The 17,708-nt window shown below is 48.6% G+C and overlaps 1 pseudogene; it reads right to left on the bottom strand.

The window, feature by feature from the left end:
• Positions 1-2,656: 2,656 nt before the first annotated feature.
• On the bottom strand, positions 2,657-17,450 carry LOC121832968 (annotated as a pseudogene).
• Positions 17,451-17,708: the final 258 nt, after the last annotated feature.

Genomic DNA, 17,708 nt, shown 5'->3' with positions numbered 1-17,708 from the left:
CTCGTCTGTGTGGCGGGCATCCCTTCTGAGAGAGGAGTTTGTCGCCGGGAAGCTCATTCAAGCTGACGAGTGCCTGCTTGGTAAGTAGTTTGCAAATTGTCCCGTCTTGACTTTGGCCACAATTTTGTTGCATGTTTCATATGTTCCTGAGGTCATATAAAAATACGCACAGTGTTACCTAAGAACACCAGTTCCAGACAATTTTATTTCACTCATCTTTTTTAATTACCTGCCACTGTAGTTCGACAAATTTTCTTGTGGCAGTATGCAGTCTGACAACCAAAATCTCTTTGGCCACAAGCCACCAGGAAACCAGCAATGGCTCGTGAAAGTGAGCAGCAACTGGGGCTACTTAGCAATGTGTTCTTTAAAGTACAAATGGTGCAATGACACGGACAGAGTAAAATAACCCAAACAGATAAAAGCACTGACCTACAACTAAACTGTATTAGTGCTGACGTCGAGTGCAAACGCTGCAGGTGCCACAACCAAACAAGCCGGGGAAAGAAAACATACAATATAGAGGTTACACGCTCCTGAACTGACTTGAGCAGGGTACCTTGCCTAGCTAAAAAGCAACACTCCTTATCCGAGAGAATTAGTGAGGGGCACCGACAGCTTGTGGACCTAGTTGCTTGACCTCGTCTATAGTCTCTTGGGTTGCCTGGTCTCGGTGTCCACTAATGACTGATTTTTTTTCAATTAGAAGCTAGGTTGCTCCGAGTTGCAGCAATGCACTGTGAGGTGTCCTGATGCTACCCTACAGACATTAGACTGTAGGTTAGCATCTCATTTAAACATTGTCCAGTCTGTCCTTTTTATCTTTGCGCAGGAAAGTGGGATAGAGTACACAACTCCCAATCATGTGGCCACCAGTAGAAGCTGCATTTGCCCTGAAAACCATTTATGTTGCAGAAATGCATTCAGACTTTTGGCAGAATATTCATGACGAATCCTGTCACATTGTTGTATGCAGGTGACAGCGGCTACCCATTGGAGCCGTGGCTGCTCACCCCGGTTGCAGGCAACCCAGCTGGAGCCGAGGCCGCTTTCAATAGAAAGCATCGGTCCACCCGCTCAATTGTGGAGCGATGCATCGGCATGCTAAAAAACAGATTTAGATGCCTACAGAGGTATCGAGCCCTCCATTACGACCCTGAGAGGGCTTGCAATATAGCCACTGCATGTGTCATTTTGCACAATGTGTGCATTTATTGCACAATCCCAGAGCCTGTTCCTGAGCCCCTCGTGTCTGATGAGTCGGATTCCGAGGACTGTGAGGGGTCAGACAGCAGCGACAGTGAACCCCAAGCCCGGACCCTGAGGGAGAGAGGGCAAGCGATGCGGCGGCACAAAGTGAGGAAGGTGGCTGCCTCCGCTCGCCACGCACGCCCTGCTCACCGGGGTCGTCCTGCCCACCGGGGTCGTCCGTCTCGACGGGGTCGCCGTGCTCGCCCTGCACAAGTGTAAAACCCTATCCAGGCTACTTATTTTTTAACGCCTGGGGGATTTCCGTTGCAGTGGCGGGAGGAACCATTTCCTCTGAGCGTCAATCATTTGAGAGGTTAGCGACTATCAGCACCACAGCTGAGCACAGTGCTGTTGGGAATATTAAGGTCACTCAGCCAGATGTTGATAGCCGCTAACCTTGTAACTTGCTGGCAATCAGTGGAAGTGGTTTCTCTTGCCACTGGCATGATGTGTGCCGCATGTAGTGCATGGTAACATGCCCCTGCTGGTTTATTGGCTTTGTCCATGGCTATGTTTATCATATTAGTGCAATATACTTATCCCTGTGCTTGATTCTTTGAGTCCTTCTTTGCAACCTGTCTGATGTGATACAACTTTGTGTGTACAACTTTTATGTATATTTCATTGATTGCTGCTGTAGACATGATCGTTCTATACTTGCCTTGGCTTCTCTTGGTGCTTTATCGATTTTCCCCTTTATGCCATGCACTGTAAACCACTTTATTTTCGACACTTTTCAATATTTGGGAAAAGTGAGGTTTGGGAATATTTCACAGGCACAAAATTTCATGATTGGGAGTTGTATGCTATGTAACTGTTACCATACAGTAATATATTTGTGGAGGTCTATATTTCAATTGCAAATATTAAGTTGTCTACTGTATTCAAGTATTGAGCATGCATTTCAGAATTACTCTGAATCAAATCGCAAGGCTTTTTGCAAGCAGAAAGCATTGCTTTTATCGACAACAAAATCTACACCTCACTCCACTTGTGCAGCGTACGAACTACGATCCATTCCATTTATTTTTCTTTTCTTGGGATGACAAGTATAATTATTGTTTTCTTGAGCAATATTGCAACACCCCACTAAGGAGTTGCTGCTTCCTACAGGTTCTTGCTGCCCCAGCCTATCAGGTTTTCCTGTCACTGTACTGTAACTTACATGTTAAATTATCATCTCCCTGTACAGTAACTATGGAAGCCTTGTGTAGCAGTTCGCTCTCACCTGATAAAGATGTTTTCTTTTTTTTTTTTTTTCCTTTTACCGATTTTAGAAATTTGTAATAAAAGTTTTTATATAGATTATGGGCATTTCAATCCGATTTTTTGTTTTATTCTTCGGATTGGCAACATTTGTGTGTTCTGGTGTACTGTTGACAAGGGTAAATGTGGTCATCTTTAGAGCACTATAAAATAAATGACAAAGGAAATTATGTCGAGATTTCTTTATTGTGGCGGCTGCAAGTTCCGCACCCCCATAAGGTGTAGTATTATGGTCGTCAATGATGACGACTGCTGTGTGCTGGCGGCTGCTAGTCCCTCCACAGCCTGCAGGCAAAGGAGAAAGGGGATATACTCACAAAAAACGAATTCTACTGAAAATCTTTCAATAAGGACATGTTTAATAAATAGTACTTGAACAGCATGTTCTTGGCGTGTCGTGCAACGGAACGGATGGTTTGAATGCAGATGTCCGTGCTTTTATTAGTAAGTATGCCTCTCGGGCAGGGCCGGCCCTAGGAGTGGCGACCACCTAGGGTGCCGTCAACATGGGGACACTGCTGAACTCTCTTGACATTCTTTTAGCTTTTTATTCATTTATTTGAACGCAACACCCTCTGTTTTTGGAATGTGGTTCTCATCTGACAAAACACTTGTGTTGGCCCACTACTCGCACAGCGTGCCATTATACATAAAAAACGGGAGAAGGGGGGAGGGGCACCATGGCTGGAGTTCGCCCAGGGTGCTTGATGGTGTAAAACAGAATACTTACACTCGTCAGCCCACGTATCGCTTCTTGTGTGCCCCTGCGCAGCTCAATTATCTGCTGCAATGCTGCCAGCTGTAGCTGCTGGGTGGCCACCAGTCCCGCTGGGCAGCCAGCTGCTCCCTCTGCGTGGCCAGAAGGCCCTGTTGGGTAGCCAACAGGTCCAGCTGGGCAGCCAGCTGCTCCTTCTGCGTAGCCAGGAGGTCCCTGGTGGTACACTCTGGCCCAGATCGTACCCTCACCACACGGGGAGGCAGGGCACCTGGCGGCTGGCGTACTGAAAAGAACATGAAGCACATTCTACACTGGCCTTCGACTTGCATGTGCACCAGCCTCCACCGATGCAGAAAGGTGTAGCATGGTGCAGAAAAGTGCAGCAGTGTGCTTCGAGTCGAGATTTGCTACAGGCCGCACTCGTAAATCCAGTGCTGCAGAATGCACCGGGGCAGGAGATGCAGGTAAATCGAAAGTAGCAAGTATGCATTCCACGATATGTAAATTTGCTTTTCGCACGCACCACTCGGTTGGGGTGGCGCTGCCACTTGTGGACTGGTGCCGGCACAGGAAGGGGCGATTCCGGTGCTGCCTCATCCTCATCAGCTGGTGAGGGGTCCTGTATAATGCAGTGAAACCCGGTCAACACAACAGCATGTCAACAGGTCCGCCTTTCTGGCGATGTGTGAATGTAATGTGGCATCTCCAACACTCCAGGCATAAATAGAGCATGGTCCATGAGAACAATTGCCCGCAGGAGAAAGCACAAACGCTCCAGTTCGCGTTATTTAGTCCTTGCTCAATAGGTCAAACGCAGCATAGCACCTGAGCTACGATTCTACGTACTTACCGCCACTGCAGGTACTTCCACGATCGGCGCCACTCCGACTCGTCGTCCCCCGCACCCCCTCGATGAATCGGTGCCCACGAGGGCCAGGACCTTCTCCTCCTCGGCGTTTAGGGGGGGGTATTGGGTTCACACCCCCGCCGGTCTGTCTTGTGGCACAAGATATGTCGCTATCGCGACGCCTCGCCGCGCACACGCGACCATTCCAATGAGCTTTCCACTCGGCCCGGCTTTTTATGGCCGGGCCTTGAGCATTCAGCTCGCTTACCACCGTGTCCCACAGGGCGTTCCGCTCTTCCTTAGTCAGCGGACTATCCGTGGCGGCCCTAACAAGGGCCGGGTTGGCCGCCAGATAGACTAGCAAGAGCGAGAACTGCCCTGGGGACACGCGAGCGCCGAGCCTACGTTTCTTCGCGCAGTTTTCGGCCATTGCTACATCCACACAACAGCCGAAGATCCGGTTCATCACCAAGTGCTGCAGCATACGATTACTCTGCCCCTTACGTAAAAATATTTTTGGAGCAACCATAATTGAATGCAAGTGTTTTCATTTCAATTGGACTGTATCCTACATTTTGGGAATTTACAAATATTGCTTTTACAATACGCTTCACTGCGCATTCAAAATATTCCCCATAGGGACATCACTGCTCCCTATAGGGAAATTTCAGGTACAAAATCCCGATAAAGTTTCAACTCAATCGCCACTCTTCGTCGACGTCATCAACGAGCCGCGATAGAGTTCCCTGCCAGTTGAGTTCGCCGCCGATTGAGATTAGGCTCCTCCCACCGGCGACGTCACGATTGAGTTTCTCAATCGCTTTTTCCAGCATAGACAGACTAATTGTGTTGTCCTTTCTTGGGGTGAGCAACGACTGGAAGGTAGTCAATTGTTTAGCGGTGAAACTGCGGACTTCTCATTTTTATAAACCTGGGCGCCTAAGGATTCTCACAATGGGCACCAAAGCAGCATTTGGAGAGTTCAGTCTACGTCCGGGCGGAGCCATATGCGTCCGGGTTGAAGGCGCGCTACCGGCCCTGTGGTAATAGTGCAACCAGTTTGGTTTGCTCCACTGCGCTGTAGGGAGACCGCTTAAACTCTGCAAGCATTGCTTCACTGCGTAATGCGAAAACCCCAAAGTCTGTAGAAGTTTGAAGCCTTTCTCCTTTCTCTCCCTCCTCTCGACTAGCCAAAAGAGAAACTTTTATTTCGAAACTGATTAAAAGTTCGAAAATCAACTAGCCGAACCTCAAAGTTCGGCGTCGAACCTGAAGTTCGACAAAAGTTCGCCGCATTCTTAAAAATAGCCACAGAGCCAACCACAAAATCTTGACGCCAACGAGAAAGAAATGTAGCCCAACTTCGCTATATATAGCCCAATCTGGCAACACTTGGGAAACGGGTCAGTCGCGTTCGCTCTTTTGCCTTGGTGCGGTTGTGAAAAAAGGAAGCTCTCCCCAAAACGTGCCCCAAAACGAAGTCATCTCGGATTCGTCCGATTGTCGAGATGTGACTGTCGTCGACTGTGACTGTGGTATTTGAGATCTTTCTCAAATAAATTCTTTTCGGGTAACGCTGCATCGTGTGGTCGTACGATATATTGTCCGAATGTTAACACATCCTCAATTGGATGTTTGTGTCCTGTCCATCGGTAAACACGTTATTTGTGAGCGTGTAAAATGCATGCCTTTCGGCCCTCTTCTGTCGCAATTTATTTTTGACAGCAAAGCGCACTGTCGCTTCACATGCGGCGAATCCCGCGGCGCCGTAAAAACTTATCGTAAGAAAAAAACACAAATATCTAAAACTATGCTTCGCATTCGTTCTGTCGCACGCGTGCCCAACAAAAATATTTTAGTTTTTTTTTTTTTTTTTTTTTTTTATGTGGTTTAATGTTTCCTTAATGTCCTCGGGAAAATACATGTACCATGAAACACAAAATATAGCGGGAAACGACGAGAATTTAGCCACCAGCAGCATTTGAAACGGGCCAACGCAGGCTGCGCCTATTGAAATCACAGTCCACTCGGTTAGGGTTAGGAGGGACGCCGGTTAAAGTCTAGCCTCAAACTCAGTGACTGGGCTCGAACACGGTTTGTTGCCCCTGTGGTCGAGTGTTTTTTTGGAAAGAAGCGTGCTGGCGTGTTCCAGGGCGTCTTCACAAATTTGAATGTGGCCAACCAGAAGCCGGGACTAATACCCTGGCGGTGATCGCGAGAAACAAACTTATTAAGCGCACCATTTTTTTTTTTTTTTTAGACCACTTGAGACTGGGTGGAAGAAACACGACGACGTCTTTGAGACGTCGTCGTGTTTCTTCCACCCAGTCTCAGGTGGTCTAAAAATGGTAAACTTACACGAGCTCGCCTGCGCCCTAAACTGTTTTTTTATTAAGCGCGTCAGAGTAACTCTCGGTGACTGAAAATATGGTGCACGTGATATTTCAATCACGGTCATCCAAAATCATGGTGAAAGAGCGCGACTAGCGGAACGATCGACATAATCCGTACGCCAGGCGCCGAGGGCCGACAATCTGCCGTCCGAGCGGTCACACTCAATCCGAGCAAGACAGAGATCGAGCGGCACATTCGTGTCTTACATCTTTCTGGATGATAATAATCATAACATCGCGTGCACCCTATTTTCAACCATGAAAGGTAACTACATTTAACTCTTACGTCCTTATTAAAACCATATAACTATGATTTAAACGGTTTCTCGCTACCACCACCAAAGGATTCTTTTCGGCTTCTGATTGGTCAAGAGAGTATGGCAAGCCCTCTTTCTGAGTCTGGTGCAGGGCCTGGCTCTGCACGCGCCTCCTACTGACCAAACTCTTTCTCAACACGGCTCTGCAGTCTGCACTGCAGCTTGAATGTCCAATCACAAGCAACTGGCTGCACGTTCTACTAAGCAACCTGCTCTACATTCTGAGTAGTGTGATTCCATGTCAAACGTTCCAGACCGTTGCGTTCGACCATCTCCGATTTTTAGGGGCGAAGCTCCTTAGGGTCTAGCTTTGTCCGGCGTACGTGCTCACATCGATTGCCATCCCATCTATCTTCTTAAAAAAAAAATGTTTACGCAGTCGACAGGATTCGAACCTGTGCGGAGAGACAAAATGGATTTCTAGTCCATCGCCTTAACCACTCGGCCACGACTGCGGGACGAGTAGGGGGCTCTGAGATGTGGTAGTAACTCAAGAGCTGGGGATGTCATGGATGAAACGTTGCATGTAGCCGCTCAACGTCTATAAAGGAGAGGGCGCTGCGGTCAAATGCGTATATAATCGCGTTAAAGTTTGCAAGCATTGGCTCAACGCTTATAGACGAGAGGGCGCTGCGGTCAAATGCTCAAATGCGTATATAGCCACGTTCCATACCACAGATTCTCTTTCTGACATGGATGAAAACAAACGAAAAGCTCGGCATGCTGCTGCTCAGTGTCTTCGCCCCAATCACCATCATTCACCACGTGGTGACGCGGTCATTTTTTTTTTTTTTAAGAAAATTCGTGGCTTTTTACTTTAAGGTCCTTAACCTTTTCCTAAAATTATTTTCGAAACATTTTTTTTTTTTCGTTTTCTCTTTTTGTTGCGCCAGCGTGTTTGAACCCTGAAAATGGGCATAAATCTAGGCATTATTCAATATTTAGAGAAAATCAAACTTTCTTCGAAACGCTTCATAACTTATTTTATGTAGTAATTTGAACGGCATTATGCTATTTTTATTATTAAAAGAGTTTCGAACATTCAACGAAATACAAAAAAAAAGTATGGACTTTCTCAATTTTTGTAAATTATTTCTTTGCGCTTGACAATCATCACTAGTCCTTATGGAAGCCCTGTAAATTTATTACAAACGAAAAATGTTTGAAGCCGTACAACAAAAACGTAAAAGAGAAAAACCAATTCTAATGTGAAAAAGTCTGTTTCCCTACCTAAGCAGCCGTTAATTCTGCCCTGCTGACGTGGTCCAAGTAAAAATACAAAAAAGAACGAATTTAGAAGAAGAGTCTATTTCCTTTCGTTTCTAAAAGTTTAATCAAAATACATATTTTTTAAAGCTAAAAAAAAAAAACACATAAAGTTCAGCTCTTGCGTCGCACGCTGGCATTAGGGAGTTTTCGTAGACCGCGTTTCCCTCTCCGCTAAGCCCTCCGCAACGAAGATGCCGCTACTGCGCCTGCGCGCCCATTGCCTTGACTGTAAAGTTCCGGGTATCCTATCGGGTTGCGGAGTGCGTTGCGGGACGGCGAAAACTATCTACGAAAAGTCCCTATTGTTCCTTAGCGCCTCTTCGCCACCCAACAAGCTACCTGTCACGAGAGCTGACACGAGAGCTTAGTGGCTCTGTGTGCACGCAAGGCAATTGTTGGTCGGGTATGTGATTTTCGAAGGGGCGTTCTTCGCATGCGGATTTTTTTACTTGCAATTCACTTGCGTATACAGTCACTGTTAACAGCTAAAGACGCACCGTGGATTGCCGCGGCCGCTTCCACCCGTCCGTCTATTCGGCTGTAACACAAACAACAGCGGATATGGTGTGATAACCGTACGTGCCGCCCCTTCATAGCAAGATCGTTGCTTCCATTGCTCTCCTCACTCCTAAACTTGATGCCTTATGGTGTCGGCATCACCTGACGAGAACATCTACTCAGGAAACGCGATGACGATAAAGCGAGAGCCCTACTGGCGTTTTGAAAGGAAAGGACCGACGGTAGGAAAGGGCAGAAAAACGAGGGGTATTGCAACAAGCGACCACCGCCTAGTTGCAATCGGAAATCTGCCCAAGTTATTATTTTTTTTTTTGCCGAGGTGATAGACCATTCCATTTAGCGCTCTCTGGGCGACACCATTTTGTTCGACCGCTGCGCCCTCTCCACACATCCGGGAAGTTCAGCGGGTTCGGCGGGGTAAAACGAGAGAGAGGGCACGCCGCCGACTCCGCTAGCAGACGACAAACCGGGAGGTTGCCGTTCTCCATCTTTGGGCTGTATCGGCGGGCTCTACCGAACACCGAACTCTCGCTCGTGGCTGCCGTTGTGAAGTGGTTCGCGTTCTTAGAATAGTTGTGGCTACTCCAAATCAGCCTATAGTTCTCTGTTGTTCTATTTTGCTAAATGATAAACTAGCATATCTTTCTTCCGTTACTTAAATAGCAGTTGAGTCAGCCGGCAGTACTACCCTCAACTACTGCGTGTATTGCGGCAGGAGAGCACGTTTTTATTTATTATTTCAGACTTCCACTCATGGTCGCTAAAGGCCTACACCAGTACAAACTTCTGTATAGTAAAAGAGGTACAGCAACCGGATTTTCTTTTCGCCAAAGAGACCGGCCAATCTGACACAGTTTTCCCTATTTTTGTTTTTTATTTGCACGCAGGTAACAGTGCAATTGGACCCTGTGAGTCTTTTTATCTAGCATAGTATTACACGATACCTGGCATACCAAAATCTGCGCATCTGCGCTTGAAAGTTCCAAAATGACGCGATTTTAAACAGAGTTTGCACGCCAGCCGGACGCTAGCTACAGCCCACTCGGCGGAGCAAACGGCTTGCGGGGGAGAGGGGGAGTGCATTTTTTTTCTCTTTTACCCTCTCTGCTATGACCCTAATGGAACGGTCTATAACGACGGGTAAAACCGATCATTCGCCAAATGATGTCATTCTGCGGTTCGTGTGAATGCTGATGAGGCTAAGTAGAAAATTATTATTGTTTTATTTTCTAAACTAGGACGATAGTGTTTACTCATCGCTACAATGTGTCATCTGACGGACACAAATCGAAGGCTTCATTTTCTTCGGTGAGGTTCACTGAACAAAGAGAAAGGAGCCGTCGCTCTGTGTCAGGTTTTGAGCATCAGCGGGGGACTGCTTTTCGCCTGCGTTGTTTCGTGGCGACTATTTTCACCGAGAAAGCACGGAAGAACGGCACTTTCTGCACAAATGAACCGGGAATATTGATGGGCGCATACACATAAGAGAAAGCACTTTTACCTACTCGCACAGACCGGGCAGATAAAGGTCAGTTCTCTCATGACACGAGTCAGTATTGTATCCAAACAAATATCAACACTTTTTTGCGCTCCTTTAGTGGCAGGGAAGAGGTGAATCAGGTCAATTGCAGATAAATCAATGCACTATTACAACTTTTGCTCGGATAGCTGTGCTACGTAACATAACAAGACGAATGGCATACAGCTTAAAAAGTGAAAGCCGTTTACAACTCCCTGTAACGCCGAACTAGAGCACAGCTCTTAAAGAGGAGGAGGGAAGGGTACTGAGGGTCACGTGTCCTCGGGGGGGGGGGGGGGGTCACCTGACCTGGGGGAGGGGTCACGTGACCTTGGGGGTCCCGTGACCCCCCCCCCCCCGAGGTCACGTGACTCCCAGAGAAATTTTTCCGCTAGATTTAGCGGGGAAATTTGTCCGCTAGATTTAGCGGAGAAATGTTCCGCTAGATTTAGCGGGGAAATTTTTCCGCTAGAGTTAGCGGGGAAATTTTTCCGCTAGATTTAGCGAAATTTGTTTGCTAGATTAACGCGGGGAAATTTTTCCGCTAGATTTAGCGGGGAAATTTTTCCGCTAGATTTAGCGGGGAAATTTGTCCACTAGATTTAGCGGAGAAATTTTCCGCTAGATTTAGCGGGGAAATTTTTCCGCTAGAGTTAGCGGGGAAATTTTTCTGCTAAATTTAGCGAAATTTGTCCGCTAGATTAACGCGGGGAAATTTTTCCGCTAGATTTAGCAGGGAACTTTTTCCGCTAAATTTAGCGGGGAAATTTTTCCGCTAGATTTAGCGGGGAACTTTTCCCGCTAGATTTAGCGAAATTTGTCCGCTATATTAACGCGGGGAAATTTTTCCGCTAGATTTAGCGGGGAACTTTTTCCGCTAGATTTAGCGGGGAACTTTTCCCGCTAAATTTAGCAGGGACATTTTTCCGCTAGATTTAGCGGGGAAATTTTTCCGCTAGATTTAGCGGGGAAATTTTTCCGCTAGATTTAGCGGGGAAATTTGTCTGCTAAATTTAGCGGGGAAATTTGTCCGCTAGATCTAGCGGGGAAATTTTTCCGCTAGATTTAACGGGGAAATTTGTCCGCTAGATTTAGCACGCAAATGTTTTCGCTAGATTTAGCGGGGAAATTTGTGCACTAGATTTAGCGGGGAAATTTTTCCGCTAGATTTAGCGGGGAAATTTTTCGGCTAGATTTAGCGGGGAAATATTTCCGCTAGATCTAGCGGGGAAATTTTTCCGCTAGATTTAGCGGTTAAATTTTTCCGCTATTTAGCGGGCAATTTACCCATAATCCACCGCGCGGTTACGCCGACGGCGACGGCGACGACGCTCAAGCTGGAAACGGGCACCTAAGGGCTGCGGTCTAAAACGTTTTACGGTTTAATTGGTTTGCGAAAGGCATGAATTGAACCGCTGCAACTAAACAGAACCGGTGACAAATTAGGGATAAGTGCACGAACATAATACAACTATGCTCCTAGTTTAGAAAAGAAAACAGTCAACATTTCCTATTTACACTCACCAGCATTCGCACGGACCGTAAAATCACTTGCCTGTGCCGAGTGACCTTTGTAGAAAAGACGTACGAGCTCCACGGTGTTCTGGCTCGAACTGTTCGTTTTTATTCTCGCGCCTCAGGAAGCTCGCGCAGCGAGTTTAGAAAAAGAAGAAAAATTATTTCATATCTCGGAGCTGGCTCCTGGCAGCATGGAGCACGGAAATACAAATAAAATTGTAGTTGATCCAATGGTGGCAATAAGAAGAAGGGTGTTGGGAGTTATGTGGCCCATGAAACAGTTCTTGATTTCTTGGTTTCCTGTGGTGTTACAAGTTGCTCAGAGTATGAAGGATGAGAATTTGAGTCCTGAAATGCGAGTTTGATTCGGTCCATGGCGACGATTTCTCGGTGTCCGTGAATGTCAAGAGTCATGGTCTTGTCGGTGCGGTCGAGTATCTTAAAGGGTCCCTCGTAAGGTGGCTTGAGACTTTTCTTCTTGACTTCATTTCTGACGAATGCGTGGGTGGAAGTTTTCAATTCTTGACTTACGAAGATCTTCTGAGAATGAAGCATCCGAGGTTGTGTGGGCTTGAGTTCTTGCATGAAATGCCTCAAGTCGTCTAGGTACACTTGGTGTGGAATTGTTGGAGTAATATCGAAAAATTCTCCAGGGAGTCGGAGTGGCGATCCATAAACCAATTCAGCCGAGGTGCATTCCAGGTCTTGTTTGAAAGCGGATCGAATGCCGAGAAGGACGAATGGGAGATGGTCGACCCAGTTGAGACGTCCATCTCGTGCTGTGATTGCGGCCTTGAGCTGTCGGTGTAACCTCTCTACCATGCCATTGGCTGACGGGTGGTATGAGGTAGTGTGCACGTGGTGCGTGCCGAGGAGCTGGGCTAAGGCAGCAAACAGCGAGCATTCGAATTGTCGTCCCCGGTCCGTAGTGACGGTGGATGGACATCCGAAGCGGGATATCCAGATGCCGATAACGTTCTTGGCGACTGTCTCGGCAGTGATGTCGACTAGGGGAGTGGCTTCGGGCCACCTGGTGTAGCGGTCGACGCAAGTCAAGATGTACGTGAAGCCTCGGCATGGTGGCAGGGGGCGCACAAGATCGAGGTGAACATGGTCGAACTGTGCCGAGGGGGCACGGAATAGTCTCAAAGGTGTGACGGTGTGTCAGCTCACCTTAGAGCGCTGAAATTGAAGGCAGCTTCTGGCCCAACCTCGTACATCCACGTTCATTGTAGGCCACACATAGCGAGCTGTCACCAGTCGCTGCGTGGCTCGAATGCCCTGGTGGCTGATGTTGTGGATGTGGTCGAAGACCTGCCGACGAAGTGCCAATGAGACGAAAGGTCGAGGATGTCCCACGCTCATGTCGCAGAGGATGGTACCGGTGCAGAGAGGGAGAGGAATCCGCCTCAACACCAAAGACTTCAGCGTCTCAGGGTGGTTGATCAATTCAGGGTCGTCTCGTTGCGCGGCAGCGATGCGTTCGAAGTCTACTCCTCCAGAGACTGTTGAAAGTGCTTCGACGCGGGAAAAAGCGTCCGCTGCTGAGTTGTCTTCTCCTTTGATGTGACGGAGATCTACCGTGAACCCTGAGATGTAGGCGAGCTGTCGGATTTCTCGGGAGCAGAAAGGCTGTGTGATTTCCATGAAACGCGTAAGTCAAGAGCTTATGGTCCGTTAGGACGTGGAACTCGTGACCTTCCAGGATGTACCTGAAGGGCCGAAGGGCAAGGTAGATGGCAAGGAGTTCTCGTCCGAACGTACAATATCGCGTTTCCGCAGGTTTCAGTTTCTGAGAAAAGAAACCTAGTGTCCTCCACTGGCCTTCAAGAAGCTGCTGTAGTACAGCACCTAGAGCTGTACTCGACGCGTCGGTCATGAGACGGGTAGATGCCTCCGTTTGTGGATGGACCAGGAGGGTTGCGTTGACCAAGGCTTCCTTCACGGCGGAAAAAGCTGATGAAACTTCATCGGTCCATTTAAGTGACGATGATGGCGCTTTCTTGGTCTTCAGCAGGTCCGTCATAGGCTGTAGAATTTCGGCACAGTGGGGATAAATCTACGGTGGAAATTTACTAGCCCGAAAAATTCACGAAGCTTTCGAAGCGAGGTAGGTTGAGGAAAATCACGTATTGCCCGGACTTTTTCTTGGAGTGGTAGGATGCCCGACGATGTTATGCGGTGGCCGAGAAAGTCCAGCGCGTCGGCACCGAAAACGCACTTCTTCGCATTGATGACGAGGCCATACTCCTGCAGCCGGTCGAACAAAAGTCGCAGATGTTGCTCGTGTTCTTCCGGAGAGGAGCTGGCCACGAGAATATCATCAACATAAGCGAAGATGAAGTGAAGGCCTTTGGTGACTTTGTTTATAAAGCGTTGGAAAGTCTGCGCGGAGTTTCGGAGGCCGAAGGGCATCCGAACGTACTCAAAAAGTCTGAACGGAGTTGTGATGGCAGTTTTGGGCACATCCGCTGGCTCGACTGGAATCTGGTGGTAAGCCGTAATAAGGTCTACCTTGCTGTAGATGTTGGTGCCAGCTAGGCCAGCGGAGAAATCGTGAATGTGTGGCAAGGGGTACCGGTCAGGTACCGTGCACGCATTCAAGGCACGATAATCTCCGCATGGCCTCCAGTCGTCTGGATCCTTCTTAGGGACCATGTGAAGAGGCGACGCCCAATTGCTGGAGGAGGGGCGGATGATGCCAAGCTCCAGCATATGTTCGAATTCTCTGCGTGCGATGTTAAGTCGCTCGCAGAAGAGTCGACGAGGTCTCGCAGAGACTGGAGGGCCGTTGGTAATGATGTGGTGGGTCACGGCGTGCTTGGCGGGTACTTCCGTGTTGCACGGTCGGGTTATGGCAAGGTATTCTGCGAGGATGGCTTCCTATACTGAAGACGCCGCCAAAGGGCGCATCGGAGAAGCTTGAAATGACGAAATAATACCTTGAATGGGGAACGATGTCGTAGCATCCGTGAGGCTTCTGCCACGCATGTTAACGGCCAGGCCAAAGTTCGCCAAGAAGTCCGCTCCCAGTATGGCCTCGCGAAGGTCTGCAACAATGAAGACCCAGCGGAAGAGTCGTCGCAGTCCAATGTCGATGGTGAGGGATCTCTGGCCATATGTGGCGATGGCACAGCTGTTGACTGCTCGTAGGGGTCTGGTGTGCTGCGTCTGCTGACGGTCTAGTCGTGACGCTGGCAGGACGCTAACCTCGGCCCCCGTGTCCACCAAAAAGCGTTGGCCAGAGATATTATCCATGACGTAGAACAAGCGGCTCGGGTGTTGGCCGTAGTCACTCGCCGCTGTTAGTGACGGGCCGTGGGGTTGCCCGACCAGGAACATGGTTGTTGGCAGCGTGTGGCACGTTCTGCATACCGCCTGTGGTACCAGCAGAGCGATCTGTCGGCTGACCGTGAGGTGCGTCGCGAGGATGAACGGGTTTGAGACATATCTCGCCTCGTTCGTCGGGAAGGTGTCTCGAGTCTAAGGTGCGCCTCGAGTCTTGTAAGGGCTGTTTGCCAGGCAGGCAGTTCGTGCGATGTGATTGTCACGATGGACGGTGAAGCGTACTAAGCGGTGCGGTCCGCAAGCATCGCCAGGCGGTCTAGCGGCACGGTCGTCCGCAGCTGCCAGAACCATGCGTATTCCTTGTAAAAGTTTCTGGAGAAATAGCTCTCGCAGAATGGGGTCCTGGGAGCCGGAGGCTTAGGGACCGAGCAACTGCCGCATCTGGTTGAAGAAGTTGATATGGTTGGCGGTCTCCCAGCTCCTGGGCTGTGAACAGCTGCTGGATCCTCGTGCGCTCCGAAGCTGTCGTCCGCTCGAGGAGGACGCCCTTCGGGTGGTCGTAGGCGTCGTCAAGTGGAGGCCGGAACAGAATGTCGTCCAGCTCGTCGGCGACGGTAGGGGGGATTGAGGCGACGACATAGTAGAACCGAGACAGCTGGGATGTTATGCGGTGGAGATGAAACTGAGCCTCGATCTGGGTTATACAGACTCGTGGATTTTTCGGCCAAAATGGCGGAAGCCGGAGCTGGATGGCTTTGAGGGCAGTGTCGGGGGAACGAAGAGGCGCGCCGTCGCCGGTAGTGTCACCGTCTTGCGCCAGGTTCTGCATGCTGGCTGCGGTCGTGGTACGAGGCGGAGGGGGGCCTTCGGATTCCGGGTCACCAGTTTGTAGAAAAGACGTCCGAGCTCCACGGTGTTCTGGCTCGAACTGTTCGTTTTTATTCTCGCGCCTCAGGAAGCTCCCGCAGCGAGTTCAGAAAAAGAAGAAAAATTATTTCATATCTCGGAGCTGGCTCCTATAACCTCCTTCGTCCATCAATATAACATCGTGCTCAAAAAAAAAAAAAAAATCATTGGGCAGGTTTTCGATTACAACGAGTCAGTGGTCGCTTGTAACAAAACCCTTCCTCTCAAAAAAACAGATCTCGCCCTGTCGTTATCGAGTATCCTGAGTAGAAGTTCCCGTCAGTTGATGCCAACGCCGTTAGGCATCAAGTTTCGGAGTGAGGAGAGCCGTCATCGGGACAATGGGCGCAACGACCCCGCGATGCACTGAGTGCACGTACGAGGGACTTTTAGTAGACCGCGTTTCCCCCTTGGCTAAGCCCTGCGCACCGAAGCCGCTACTGTGCCTGCGCGCCGATGGCCTTGACTTTAGAGTGCCGGGTATCGTAGCGATTTGCGGAGAGCGCTTCGGGACGGCCAAAACCATCTACGAAAACTCCGCATTATGACACAATATCCGCTGTTTGCGTTACAGCCGAAAAGAAGGGCGAGTTAAAGCGGCAGCGGCAAAACGTTTCGCGCCTTCAGCTGTAAACAGTGGCAATTGCAAGTAAAAAATGCGCATGCGTATAACCCTCTGCGAACAACACACCCCCAACCAACAATTGTCTTGCGTGCGCGAAAAGCCACTCAGCTCTCGTGTCAGGTGGCGTGTTGTTCGGTGAAGAGGCGCTAAAAAACAATGTCCGGCTGCGACGCGAGAGCTTAACTTCAATATGTTTACCCGCTTTAGAACCAAAATTTTTTAGTAAACTTTCAGAAATGAAAGGCAATAAACTCTTCTTCTAAATTCGGTATTTTTTATGCTTCTACTTGGACCACCTCAGTGCAGAATAAACGACTTTTTAGGCTGCAAAACGGACTTTTTCACAACATTAAAAAAATGTTTTGTTAAATATTTTGTTGTACGGTTTCAATCATGTTTCGTTTTTAATACATCTACAGGGCCTCCAACAGAAAAAAAAAATTATAATTGTCAGGCGCAAATTGATAATGAAACAACAAATTGAGAAATGTGTTAATTGTTGTGCAATTTGTTGATTGAAAAAAAAGATGTTTTAACAATCAAAATTGCATAGTCATTACTCCACCCGCAAAGGCCACAGCGCGCGCCTCGGCGACGTTCTATTTCGCGCACCAGCCGAGAGATGGCGATCCGTCTCAGCTGTCCTTCTCGATCCGTCTCAGCTGGGAAGCGTTATTTCTTGCTTCTTTCCGAGCTTGTTACAGGTGGTTTGTCTCGTGTTTGCTTTCGGGCTAAGTAATTCTCTACGCTTGCGGCACTTGAATTCGCGTGTTGGTAGTCAGATACTGAAGAAATGTAAGACGGGATTACAGGAGAATTGTCAAAATGGTCTACCGCTGCGTACCGTTCTACAAGGCAAAACGCGGCGCAGTGGGAGTGAGCTTCCATGAATTTACCACCACAAGGGTCCGGGACGAGGGAATAGAGGCCGTCAGTCGCAAAGGTAAATATTATTCAGTTTAAGTAGTTCACTAGACAACACGTAAGGTATCTGACGTTTCGGTTGTATTCCATCTTAGGCGCTGCGGCGGAGGTCTGGTTCCCAAGTGACCACTCAGTTGTTTGCGGTCTTCATTTCAAGGATGAAGACTATCGTTCAAGACTGAAGCAGAAACGACTAAAGGCAGACGCAGTAATCAACGTTCCCAGGGTATTCTACGTTTCTCCAGTCGACACAGAAACAACCGCAACGTGTTCTAAAGCGAACATTGGGTGAAAACCAGACCGCTGCGCACAGAAAAATAAAAAGGCTGGAGCTAACGCCTGTTTTGG

This window comes from Ixodes scapularis, unplaced genomic scaffold, assembly GCF_016920785.2.
Source record: "Ixodes scapularis isolate PalLabHiFi unplaced genomic scaffold, ASM1692078v2 PGA_scaffold2__306_contigs__length_199485367, whole genome shotgun sequence".
Lineage (NCBI taxonomy): Eukaryota > Metazoa > Arthropoda > Arachnida > Ixodida > Ixodidae > Ixodes > Ixodes scapularis.
The sequence above is the reverse complement of the archived record's forward strand: the minus strand, read 5'-3'. Positions and strand labels throughout refer to the sequence as shown.